The sequence below is a fragment of the Temnothorax longispinosus genome, chromosome 6, assembly GCF_030848805.1.
Source record: "Temnothorax longispinosus isolate EJ_2023e chromosome 6, Tlon_JGU_v1, whole genome shotgun sequence".
Classification (NCBI taxonomy): Eukaryota; Metazoa; Arthropoda; class Insecta; order Hymenoptera; family Formicidae; genus Temnothorax; species Temnothorax longispinosus.
The window spans coordinates 22,390,386-22,404,866 of record NC_092363.1 but is presented as its reverse complement, the minus strand read 5'-3'; the positions used below and the strand labels follow the sequence as shown (position 1 = coordinate 22,404,866).

The 14,481-nt window shown below is 34.5% G+C and overlaps 1 protein-coding gene and 1 pseudogene across 1 annotated transcript in view; both read right to left on the bottom strand.

Moving 5' to 3' along the window:
- Positions 1–14,481, bottom strand: part of Nachralpha4 (nicotinic acetylcholine receptor alpha4) — a 255,707-nt gene that overhangs the window by 202,881 nt on the left and 38,345 nt on the right. The gene's annotated exons all lie outside the window — the stretch shown is intronic.
- Positions 394–7,561, bottom strand: LOC139815017 (DNA topoisomerase 1-like; annotated as a pseudogene).

The following is a 14,481-nucleotide window of genomic DNA, read 5'->3' as shown; positions in this document are numbered from 1 at the left end:
AGTAGCCTTATTTCCCCTAAGGGTCTTTCTATCAAACCCAATGGTAGTAGTTTTAATTCTTCTTGATAAAATTATAATCTTAACAAAGAATATTTTAATCAAACAAAAAATTACGAGTACCATTATAAAATAAAATATTAATTCAAATAAACTAACAAATTTTTCTTGTAAAAACTTGGAGCTGCTTTTTTAAGGTGTATCCGACAACTTGCATATATGCATAAAGAGATCATGGATTGGTCTATTTCCTTTTGCACATATATCTGAACCAATCAATTTCTTACGCTTATGTTTGTCCCGGGATATATTCAGCATTTCTTTATACATCAAATTTTTTTTTGGAAGCGCGTTGACTTGCAGGATAAGGGGCAAATCGCGATCCGGCGAAAAATTTGCTAGCCGCTTGCTTTCATTCCATTTATGTATCAAAAAAGGAGCGCACAATAATCGAATATGTTCTACGAATACATATAAATGTCTTCAACACAATGCTGCAAAATGTAAACGTGATATTCGATGAATGACATTATCATACATTTATGAGAGAAATAAGTCCCGTGTTACGCTCGTGTTATGCTCGTTAAAAGGAAAATACAAAATTCTTCAGCTGCCTGCTCCAAGAATTGGTTTCCTTCCCTTCCTTTCCCTTTTTCTTCTTGCTTCTTTCTTTTTAAATATCGACATAGCATAAACTGTATTCGCGTCTCACTCGCACGAACATGTCCTACATATATACAATAGCGCACTTATTAAGGGGATGCTAAAGTGACTCAATTACCGACAATTACAGTCAAAGATCTAATTTTGAAACGGCTTTATAGATCGCAAAATCCTTTTACAGGAGTAAAGTATAGGTACTAATGAAGGGTGGAAATGTAAAATAATTAGTAATAATTGAAAAAAATTAAAAATGTTGTTACCTCATTTTCTAATATAAACAGTTGTATAAGTAATATGTACGAAATGAAATGTTCCCACCCTTCAGAAGACGTGCACAAACAATAACGTACCTTTGAAATTGAGATTGAAAGCCTGGAATAAAAATGAGAGCTTCGAAGAAATTATAACCTATAACCATGTCTATCCTTGTCTATCATCATTGTCTATACAAGGACAGATATAGAATTCGGTCGGTAATACAAACGTCTTTAGGATCCCCTTAACTCCTCGCATGCCGAAGTCGGCGCGAAACACTCACTACCATCTCGTGCTCCTCGCGAGATTAATCGCCGCACTCCGTGCACGCCCGTTAACAAATTTAAACGATCTTTCTTTTTTTTGCCTGAACAAATTCGTTTGCTAATTTCCTACTTTTGTCAGAATCTACTTAAACAAATAAACTCATAAACCTCCCATTCTCGTTTAAAAGCCACCGCAATTCACGAGGTTCTTTCTCTTGATTATCATCCTTATTGTGGATTATCACGTCAGAGTGGGTTAAAACACGGGGTTAGACCGTTGTGAGACAGGTTAGTTTTACCCTACTGATGACCAGTCATTGCGATAGTAATCCTGCTCAGTACGAGAGGAACCGCAGGTTCGGACACGGGGTTTTAAAACACGTAATCAGGACCCGCCATGTTTATTGCCCATCGGAATTTATCCGTCTGAGTCTTGTTGTAGATCTTATTGACTGGGGATATCGTGCTTCTTATACCATGCAACAGAAATTCTAGGATCGAGATAGTACTCTTTGGAACTGAAGATACTCCGATGGTTACACAGTTTGGCAACGGCGCGATTGGCTTCATGGTACGAAAGAATCTTCTTCGCCTCTGTTTCGTTCGGGTCCGTTAATTCGTTAAGCTGTTGCTGCAGCGTCCACGACGCGTTATAAGTTCTGAATACTTTGGCGGTAAGACCCTTCATACGCTTGTTCAGATGTTTATTCAGCACAGTGGTGTTGAGATGATTGAATAGATTATCCCGGATGATTTATTTTCCATGAAGAGCTGCAGATTCTCAAAGACGCGCTTTTCCACTGGCACTTCGTTGTAATATTGAATAGAACATTTACCTAAGAAATCAAACACGACGACGTATTCCTTGCCGTCCTTCTGCTCATGTAGCTGGATATGCTCCACTCGCAACGAGCAACAGCCCACAGTATCCGCCTGATTCTTGTCCTTCTTGTTACCGACTCTGAACGCCAGTTTGTCGATGAAATACAGAGCGACAGCCAGCTGTTTAATACGCATCTTCTGGCTTTCCCAATCATCTCGATACTTAGCGCGAATAATGTCGATCGACTTCGCCAGCTTCCGCGCCGTCTCGTACTTCTGCAAATCCTTCTCACCTTTAAGCTTGCTGGATGGATGCAGCTTCACGTACTTTACCTTTCCCTGAATGTTCTCCGTCCAGGACGCGAGCCATGTGACATTGAAATTGTGTTCCACCTTTTTCCACGTGGGGCCGGCCGGTGGTTTGGTATATTTGAGTCTTCTGAACAATTAATGAGCACATCCTCCGGCAACACTCGTTTCTTTAGCTTGCCCATCTTGGGATGCTCGCCGCGGCCCCTGAACAAGCCGGGCGGCTCAATCTTGAAGTTACCGATCTTTTCCTTATGGTCGTCAATGGTGCAGAAGCCATACTTCTTCTGTATCTTCTCGTTCTTCTTCTTGATCTTCTGCTTCTCTTCCTTCGTCATAGCCTTGAGTTCCTCGCTCTTCTGCAAGAAGTACTCGTGCATCTCCTTGAAGTTGCACTGGTCAGATCGGTGATCTTGGCGCGCTCCGACTCGGTCATCACTCTCGCCAGTCGTGGAAGAAGTTGTTGTTAAACGCAGCCTTGTTCGTGTAGTCCATGGTCAAGCATGCGCGCGTAGAAGGTTGCAACTTCCTCCGTCTCCTTACTCAGCTTCATCTTCTTGCCGCTATAGTAAAACTTACGGTAGGGGGTAAGCGTTTGTAGGGTGGCGCAAATACTGGTCCTTGTGTTCCAAGAAATGCCATTCATTTCGTGCCATCGCTCTTCTACTCTTCCATGTTATGTTGCTGAAATATTGAAATATTCGGAAATGGTGCAGAAATATTTTTGTTAACATTTCATTTGTAACTATGCATCTGAAATATTTTAGAAATGTACCTGCATCATTTTTTTTATAATATTGCATTAACAATATTTCTAAAATCTTTCAGAAAGTTGTTTACAATATTTGTAAGTTTCTGTAATATTGCAAAAAAATGTAGCAGATGCAATATTTTAGAAATATTTCTGAAACATTATAAAAGTAATATTACGTTTGCTTTGCATGAATAATATTTCTGTAACATATCAAACGCAAACATTGCATTTAAAATATTTCTGAAAAATTTCTGAAAGATTGCGTAGGTAATGAAAAATTGAATTGCAAGCAGTGAATTTCTACAATATATTGCGGAAGAAATATTGCAGATGTAATGGTTCAGAAACATTTCTCTGATAAATAATAAACTATTATTACGTTTACATTGCACGCGTTATATTTTTGAATGTTTTATATACAACAGTACATTTGTAATATTTCTGAAAAGTTGCTGACAGGACTTTAGAACTTATATAAAATTAAAGGGCCTAGCGGAGTAAGCATGTGAATCGGCCCTTGATCATACAGAGCTGACATTAATGTCACAAGTTCGTACCAAATGATAAAACTTTCCACCAAATATTATTTAAAAAATTCATTTTTTTAGAAGTTATGCAGGGAGAAAGTAAAATAAAGAAATGTATTTTTCTCGAAAACCACTTGACCGATCTTGATGAAAAAAATATATGTTATGTAGGCTAATAAAAACTAATTAACAAAAAAAATGTCCAAAATGTTTGCCAAAAAAAAAGACCAAAAAAAATATTTGAATTTTTTAATATTTTTTTTAGGGTGATATTTTCGAGGTACCCCTTTGAAATCTTTACGAAAATTTCTCTTAAAGTGTCCACTATAACATATTTTTTTCATTTTTTTTAAATGGTGGAACATAGTTAAAAATACGAAAATCGTAAGCGTCGCGTCACTCCGGCGCACAGTGCAGTGCCATTCCGCGTTGCGGGTGTTCGATGTAACTTTAATAGCACATATGTACGTCTGCAATTAGCCTATAATATATATACTTTTTAATTTTTATAGTTTCCAGAGTTTTACCACGTGGAGGTTATTGCAGTACGGTTTTAAACTCCTTATCGGGGTGCTTTTTTAACGTGAGTCCCTTCGCCTTTCACTACGTTTCCATAAAATCAGGGTGCTTTTTTAACGTGAGTCCCTTCGCCTCTCACTACGTTTCCGTAAAAATCGGGATGCTTTTTTAACGTGAGTCCCCTCGCCTTTCACTACGTTTCCGTAAAATCAGGGTGCTTTTTGAATGTAAGACCCCTCGCCTCTCATTACACCCTACACCTACGATTTATTTAATCTTCTTCACTATCACTGTCTATTACTGGAATGTTATTTGTTTTCTTATAAACAGATCGCTAATGGGCTACGAAACAATTGGATGCTGCTGTCATATGCTGCAATTATATATTATCTATCTCATGCAAGATATTTAGTGAAAATTTTGAAACCAGCAGAAATACTGAGCAATCTGTTTAAGAAAACAAAATAACATTCCAGTAATAGACAGTGATAGTGAAGAAGATTAATAAATCGTAGGTGTAGGGTGTAATGAGAGGCGAGGGGTCTTACATTCAAAAAGCACCCTGATTTTACGGAAACGTAGTGAAAGGCGAGGGGACTCACGTTTAAAAAGCATCCCGATTTTACGGAAACGTAGTAAGAGGCGAGGGAACTCACGTTAAAAAAGCACCCCGATAAGGAGTTTAAAACCGTACTGCAACCTCCACGTGGTAAACTCTGGAAACTATAAAATTAAAAAGTATACATATTATAGGCTAATTGCAGACGTACATATGTGCTATTAAAGTTACATCGAACACCCGCAACGCGGAATGGCACTGCACTGTGCGCCGGAGTGACGCGACGCTTACGATTTTCGTATTTTTAACTATGTTGCACCATTTAAAAAAAATTGAAAAAAATATATGTTATAGTGGACACTTTAAGAAAAATTTTCGTAAAAATTTCAAAGGGGTACCTCGAAAATATCACCCTAAAAAAAATATTAAAAAATTCAAATATTTTTTTGGTCTTTTTTTTGGCAAACATTTTAGACATTTTTTTTTGTTAATTAGTTTTATTAGTCTACATAACATATATTTTTTCATCAAGATCGGTCAAGTGGTTTTCGAGAAAAATACATTTCTTTATTTTACTTTCTTCCTGCATAACTTCTAAAAAAATGAATTTTTTAAAATAATATTTGGTGGAAAGTTTTATCATATTGGTACAAACTTGTGGACATTATAATGTCAGCTCTGTATGATCAAAGACCGATTTCACATGCTTACTCCGCTAGGCCCTTTATTATTATATAATTATTGCATTTTATTGCATTTTGTTTCTTTTATTAAGAATTTTCTGATATTCCAAATCTTGTCATATGGCATTTTTATATAAAATATAAAATATTTAATAATATTTAATATATATAAAATATAATATTCGACGCTGACTGACAAAAAAGATTTATTCGTATATTTGTATTGTTAATATGTTATGCGATAGCTTTATGCTTACCAAAATAAGTAATAGCGTTTTTCACTGGCAGAACTGGTGCGCACTCAGTGCACATTAAAGCCGTTGTACACGATGATTAATTTCTAATATTTAAAGTAAAATGCAAATATTTCGACTGATAAAATACCCAGTACATATTTTACCAAATAGTGCAATAAAGAATATTGAGGATTTCATTATTTAACCCGTTTAGATTAAACATACACTTCACGTTGGTTTGTGTGCGACGGCTTTAATGTGCACTGAATGCGCACCAGCTCTGCCAGTGAAAAACGCTATAAGTATAAAAAAGAAGAAGAAAACGTCAGAGCCAGAGGATCACCACTACCCAGTTCGATCACCGATGTCAAGTAACAAGGCGCCGGTATACTTGGATGCATGGGTGACCGGCTGAGAGAGAGGATTTCTTCGGACAAACGCGCGGCGGCTATACGCACATGGATGGTTTAATATATATTTTTTTTTGTTCCGCCGGTAACAAAATATTTCATTTTTCACATATCAACAAATAGTTTTTGCGTCAGTAACAAAAATTTTGTTTGCTAATACAAAACATTTTTCTCAGTGTAAAATGTATTTAAAATATTTCTGAAGTGTTTATGCAATATATATATATTTTGTAGATATATTTCACAAATATTTCAGTACGTTACCGAAATATTGCCGAAATTTTTTAGCAAGGTTGCATTTGAAACAATTGCGGACATTGAAACATTGTTGAAATGATGTAGAAACGGTCGTAAAATGTTTCTGAAATATGATGAAAGGTGTAATATTTCAATTAGAATTTTGCAGAAATGTTTTTGGAATATTACTTGCCGAGTGGGATGTGAGCGAACAGAGAAAGAGTCTTATCACCATTCGTAGAAAATGTACAATTATATTGAAATCTGTGTATTATTACGAAGGATATGAATGTTTTTATTACGAAGAGTATGAATAATACATACAGAGTGCGAGGATAACGCTAGAACCATTACACTTATGCCGCGCATCTGCAGTCTCACTGTTATAACAAGATAACGAAAGAAGAGTTTCTTATTGTGGCAAGGCGACAAAAAATGGGTTTTCTACGAAACACACTTTATATCGCAATGTGCAACACATTATGTAACATGTTCAGTTGCCTATTCCTATATATGCATGTGCGGAAGTGAAAATGTGCAGCATACTCTGTGCGTACCCGTAAAAATGAAGTCTGTATAGCGGTTCCAATCGTTTTCCAGCGGTAGCGAACGTGTTAAATTTGAGACTTACAATAACTTTTAGGACCTGGAAGCTTTTTACGACGCTTTAATACTGAAGTCCTCTTTTAGAACCTACAAGTAGCATTTCATACGTTTTTTGCTATTTTAGAGACGCTAAGTAGGACTAAAGTTTCCATGTAAATTAAACCTACATTGATCCTCTAGCATCTACAGATGTTAGAAAATTCAGGTAAAAAATAGGTCTAAAATTTCGACTCGGGTTTGCTCCAAAATCAATAAGGTCTTGGTCCGTCTTCCTTTCAAACACGAGCTATTTCTTCACGATTTTTGTCAAAAACTTTTCTTTTTGTTGTGGGAATTTAACTATAGCTTATCGCTTGCGAATTTGTGCAATTCTTCGGTTTGGCGCCGATTTATTAATAAGTAAGCGTATACCTGTGTCAGAGAACGCTCGTTTGAGCCCGTTTGTTGAAGAGCACTCGAATACTCGCAGCGCGCACTAAAATCGCACTGTAGCGTTATCAGCGGCGAATGCGGTATACCTATGTGAACTATACGCTGGTCTACTATACTTATCCTGTATATCAGTTTCTGCCCGATTCAAGGCGTGATACGGTTTGCGTGGATGGGAGACTGTATTGGCAAATAAACGAACAGATACGATATCGCTGATCCGGAAACGGACACACACACAATCGAGGAAGGATTAGGATAACTATATTACTTCGATCTTCTTTTTGAGTCTTTCAACAAAAAATCTGAGAAATAATGCTTATTCAGGATGATTCAAAAGGTTACTGCCAAACTTAAGAAGCGTATAAAGGGATCAAAATAGATCAACTTTTGATTAAGGACCTATGTCTTTCGATGTCAATCCTGAGTCATTACTTACAGGCCTTTGAATGTATGGAACTCGAATAATATACCAATAAAATAATCATAATTTGATACTCGTTTATTAGGTTTATTTTGTTTTTATTAAGGTTTGTTTTTGTTAAGGATTACATTAGCACAAACTGAATTTACAAAAGGTGTTCGAATTGGCGATCTCCACATTCAATGCAAGCATTGCATGGTCGAACAAACTCTGGCGCACTCTCTCAAATATCCCAAGTATCTCACGTAATCCTTAACAAAACAAAATAAAGCTAATAGAAGAGTAGCAAATTACTGATTATTTCATTGGTATATTATTCGATTTTTATACATTCAAAGGTCTATATACTGACTCAGGATTACTTCGGAGAACATAGGTTCCTAATCAAAAGTTCTATTTTGATCCCTCTATACGCTCCTTAACCCTTCGTAGTTACATGTTTTTTTAACGTGTGGAAATCTTCAACTACTGGGAACCCTGACCGAAGTCAGGATTACCCAGTAGCCTCCTGTTTGACAGTGGGGAAGACCCCCTCGCCCTCTTGTCGAGGAACGAGGGGAGTGCCGGATTCTTACCGGCTAAAACCACACGGATGCCAACGCTGCGCCTGAGAGTGCCTGGGAACTCTTGATAAATACGTCCAGGATTCGTAGTTACACTTCTTTAGAATCCCGTGTTAGTCATACTGGCTCGTATAGACCCAGTCGATTTTGAATGATTGCCATTTTAATGGTATCGGTCCGATCGAGTTCAAATAATTCTGGAACATACCTTGAACATTCTAGAATATAAAACAACTGCGATTTTGTGAGAAATCAAATGGCAACGTGTTGAAAAAAAATCGTGAACGTACATGATTAACGATCTCTACTTATAGAGGATACTTCAAACTCTTGTAGATAGCGGACCAAGCCCCATTTTAAGTTAGGCATTTAGTTGATATTTAGATCTAAATGAGTATGGGTCCAATGGACCCATGTGGGACTACGAAAGGTTAAGTTTGGCAGTAAGTTTTGAATTCGGGAAGCGTTCCGGTTGCAATTATCACAAGTTCCCGGGCGCCTCCCAGTGACGCAGAGACGGACACCCATGGAGTTTTAGCCGGTAAGAATCCGGCACTCTCCTTATTCCTCCTCCCGGAGGATGAGGGGGTCTTCGCCCTCCTTTGACACTAGAGGGGGCTACCGGTCAGGAATGGCCGGTAGTAAAAGATTTCTCCACGTAAAAAAAAAGTAACCATTTGAATCACCTTGTATATATTTAGATATACGCATGTATTTACAAACTTTAATACGGCCGTTTCCTCCTCCTACATTATAATTGACATATTTTGTATATCAAAGAGAAAAAAACGAAAAAGAAATTTCGTGAGATGTTTAAAGAATGTTGCTTAAAAGGCAATGTAACATCGATTACCGAAAAGTTAAATAATTTCTATTCGAACCGCAACTTTTTTTAAACGTTAGAGTGTTAGACGATCGACTTTAATCTTTAATCAAACTTTTTTAACTTAATCGGTGATCGATTCAATGGATAGAACTATCTACAAGATTTCTAACTCTGTATATGATTCGTCGGTGCTAATCTAATTTTTTCTCCATGTGTCAAACAATAAATTAATATCTACAGTCTCTATAAATACAAATATGCAATTATAATTATACTTTGATTTAAAAACCGAAAATTATTTACGGCTATAAATATCTGCCGAAGTTACAATTTTCAGAATTAAAAGAGTAATTTGTTCTTATTACCTACTAATATCATGTATCATTGCTATTTGTCATGTATTATCTAACTTTATTTTATTAAAAAACGAGAAGATATCTTATCACAAACACCTGCTGCCGCAATTGCGTCTTCCTGGAAATGCACAGTTTATAGGCAAATAAATGCTCATCGCTAACATTTGTATATATGTAACATTACAATATAATATTTTTATAATCCTCCGAAAATCCACGAATTGCAATTAACACTTTGATCAAATTACGATTAATTTAATCGACGATTAACTTATTAAATAACACATTTACAATTTTGTTAAAATAGAATTAACATACAGTGTCGGCCAAAATTATTAGGCACTCATTATGCTGTACTGAATCTAATATCAGGAAAGACTTCTATCCCACACAGCACACTTTATCTGAGGGACGTCCTACAGACATCATTTTGGGATATCGCAATAACCGCGGGACATCCCAAAATGGTCTCAGATATCCGGTGGATATCCAGTGGATGCACAAGTGTCCGGCTATTTAGATCTTGCAGACATCTTCACAGGATATCCGAGGGAGATCGAAAGATATCGCAAGATATTAATTATAGCACTCGCGATATCATTTGGATATTTTATATACAATAAAATTATGGTTTAACCAGAAAGGGGATAATCGTATACAATCGTGGACAGAAATATTGTTTCTCTTTTGTGATAAATTTCGGAATGTGCATTCGTGTTGCTTAATAAAAGAATTCTTCCATTGGAAAATAAATTGTAAAATTAAACAAACACATTCCAATATTATAAAAAAATCAATCTTTCTGTCCACGATGTACATGAAAAAATAAGTATATTGTACATTGCATATTAAATCTTTATTTATTAAAAGAATATATAGTTTTTAAACAAAGTACCTCTAATTAAAAAAAAATACAATTAGTAAAAATAAAAATACATATCACACGTACGAGTCTGATAAAGCTTTCGACCCGAGGTAAAAAAATAGAGGTACATATATAAAGTATTTTTAAACTTTAACACTTTTTGTAAAAAAAATAACAGCAATAAATGTAATGTTGCTGACTACTACAGAAAACATACGGTCTCGGCTTTTTCACGAGTGACCAAGTCCTTTTTTTACGTTACACAGACATGTCAAAACAAAATATATTTTTACGTAGGGAAATATTTAATTATGCAACAAGGATGGTCTTGTTCAAGAAGGAAAAAAAAAACGTTAGAAAAGGCGCTATTAGAATTTTTATGAAGGGACACTTGGTTTTTCCCTCCTCCGCCCGAGACCGTATGTTTTCTATCGCGCTACAATTAAAAATGTATTAATATACCGGTTATAACAATAGCGGCATCGGGGGGGGGGAAGCCTAGTGGTTTCTTATTGTCCGGCGCTTAATTGCGGTTGAAACATATTTGTAGAATGATAAGCTCGCCCACGTGTACGCTCGCACATACATAATATTCGCCTTTTTTGTGTGTTTGATGGTACCGGAAGCAGCGACCGCGCCGCTTTCGGACTCGCTTAGCCGATTCGGCGTCGTCGGTGAAAGCAACACGCTGCGAGCGGACTTTATCTTCTGATCCGTATTAATTTATATATTCTGAGTAGTATACGAGAATTTACGAAAAATAATATACTACTGTGAGATATTACAAGTACAACCTGAGAATTTACGAAAAATAATATATTCTAAAAGATATCCTTCAAAAGATCTCGTAAGATATCTTATGCAAAGCCAACGGATATGGCAGAATATTTAGATATCCTGAGATCATAATAGGATATCTCACGATATCTTATTGGAATATCCCGGGATCACCTGCTGTGATATCCGTGGGATCGTATTTGGAAATCTTGGTCAGTTTGGGATATCCTCAGGATACAGTGTGCTGTGTGGGATTGTTTAAAAGGTATTTACTAAAGTGTTCATTATTATAAACGTGTTTATGTGTTTATTTTTTTTTTTTTTTTCAAAAATAAATGTTATTTTGAAAAAACTTTTAATAGGGCACCTTATAATTTTGCATTTCCAGGTAGACGCAATTATGACAACAGATATTTGTGATAAGATATTTTCTCGTTTTTTAACAAAAACAAAGTAATTTTTATTATCATTTTAAATCGGAAGCTGATAAAGTTAGATAATAAATGATAGCAATAATACATGATATTAGTAATGAGAACAAATTACTCTTAAATGCCAATTCAGAAAATTGTAACTTCGGCAGATATATGTAGCCATAAATAATTTTCAGTTTTTAAATCAGAGTATCATTATAATTGCATATTTGTATTCATATACAGGTCGTTATTCTACTACCTAGATTAAAATTTTACAAACATTTCATAAATTCGTGTTTGAACAGATTTGTCTTAATTATTTCGTAAATTGTAAATAATCTTTAATTTTTTAAACATAATTAATAGTCAATTAATCACCCCAACATAGATATAGTACTTATATTTTAATATTTCGTTTAGATTTATTTTTAATTGCATTTTTTCGGATCAATAACAATCCCGTAATACTCTTGTTAATTTTGTAATTATTATTAAAATTCAATGTTCATTCTTAGGACATTCTTTAATTTGAAGAATACTTAGAAAATATTTAAAAAACGCCTTTTATCATACACCTATTTTTATTTGCGTAATATTCATATATTGGAATTTTCTACATCCATATATAAGTTCACCTGCGTCTCTTATTAAAAAAGAAAAGCTCGACAGTTTTAATACTTTCCTACGAAACGAATTCAAGCAGTTCGCAAAGATCGTTGTCGCAATCTACGATCTCCTATCTTTGAAAAAAATAAAGAATATGAATATGAAAAAACAGGTACAGCCAAACTTTCATTATTGTTATATTACCATTATTGTAATATTTGTTTTAATTCAACAAACCCTGAATCGAAGAAAAGGTATTTGCTGTATTATATGGGACGCTAAAAGTAACCGACGAAAGGAAAGGTTCGACTAATCGGAGTATTCGAATATATGCATCGTCGTCGTAAGCGCTATAATTGCTGCTGTTGCTGCTGTTAGTACTGCTACTGCAACTGCGGCTGTTAGTATTACCGTTGCCGCTACTATTGGCACTAAAGTCGTCGATGTAAGAAATTTTGATCGGCAATAAATGATTCGATTTGCGTTTTGATCGAGCTGCATCTGCAAACGACGAAAAACCGATTCCCGTTGTTCGAGTCGATGCTGCGCCTTCATATATAGCTACCACTCTCGGCCTTGGCCCTTTCGATTTCTTCTTCCAACTGCAACCTCTCCATCCTGCAAGAAGAGTTTGTTCTCCTTGCACGGAATTCCGTTTCACAACCAGTCGTATTTCCAAATGCCTTCGAGCTTTCTTCAACCTATCTCGCTCGGCTTTTAAAAAAGGAATTCCATGTAATTCTTTTAGGTGAAGAAAATGGAAACTTTGGGATAGCGTTAGTAGTTAAAGTACTAATCTCTAAGAAATATTTTTGAAGGTAATAAACTGTAATTATCCGCTTTGACAAGAAACTCAAATTTGAAGTCTTCTAATCAATTTTATTGGTGTTATGATATATTTCATGTTATAATATATATACTATACACGTAAGTATAATTAATAATATAGTATTCCAGACTGCACGCATGTCTAAAAACGTACAGACGTTTATAAAATATTTTTAGACATTTATGTCTAAAAGAGAATCACTAATTCTTTTTATAATATTTCCTTTTACAATGCAAGATTACAAATTGATTAAAAAAATGAGTGAACAGTATAAAAAACACTTATAAAGCGTATATATGCAACTTCTATCTCTTTTCTTCACTGTTATTTATAAAAATAAAAGAGTAAACAAATCTTCCCTCTTTATCCCTTACAGAAAAGTATTACTGACTAAATATATAAAATCTCAGTGATTTAATACTGTCAATATTTATTTGGGAAATACTGGGAAAATACTGGTAGTGATAAATATTAGTATAGGTAGTGATTAATACTACCCTTACAGAAAAAAATACTAAAAATACACAGTAACAAATTACTGTAAATATTGGCAGTAATATTTTGGCGAGTACTTTAGAAGTACTGGACAGTACTGGATTACTGGTAGTAATTCATTACACAGAACTACTGGTGCTTAGTATTGAATTACTCACCGATATTTCGATTTCCGATATTTACCAGGCATAAAAAAAAATTAATTTTTTCGATATTTTATTACTATTTTATAACTAAATTTGTTTCTTAAGATGCAGCCTATAATTATAAATATTTTCTCGTATTTGAAAAACACACTTACCTTTTGGTGGGATTCAAACTTGGTACCTCTGGATCGTGAGCCAACTGCCTTACGTGGTAGACTACTTCTTAATTGATGTAAGTGTTATATATAGTCTACATGTGTCATAACCAGCGCAAATATATAATTTTTCAAAAATCATCTTAAGAAACAAATTCAGTTTAAAAAGAGTAACAAAATTTTAAATTGGATATTAGAATGATATCCGCAGTACTATTTCAAAACTTGTACACTTTTATCACGATGAATTAGTACAGACCTTCATATAAAATGTATTTGTGCCTTACTTTTATCTCTCTTCCTTAATATTATCAGGAATTACCCATTATAATGTTTCTATACAAATTGTAGTACTGGTCAGTGATTAATTTCACATGGAATTTTCCATGTTGTTAAATATTTAAGTATTAATTTGTGTATAAAGAATTCTTTTTGTACAAACTAGGTGATGTAACAAATACAGCAGTGTATTGCTATTTAATATTACCTAATATATTTGTAACATGTCTAATTGATATTAATAATTAAAAATTATCGATTTGCGAGCATATACTAAAACTAAACGTAAAATGAGAGCGCATTTTTATAAAAGATATGTTCACATTTGTATGTATATGAAATATAAATTATATATGTTATGTTAAATTTAATTGTATATATACATATATATATATATATATATATATATATATATATATATATATAATTTTATATTGTTAGATAGTACATTTGAATGTGCTTCTTTCGCATC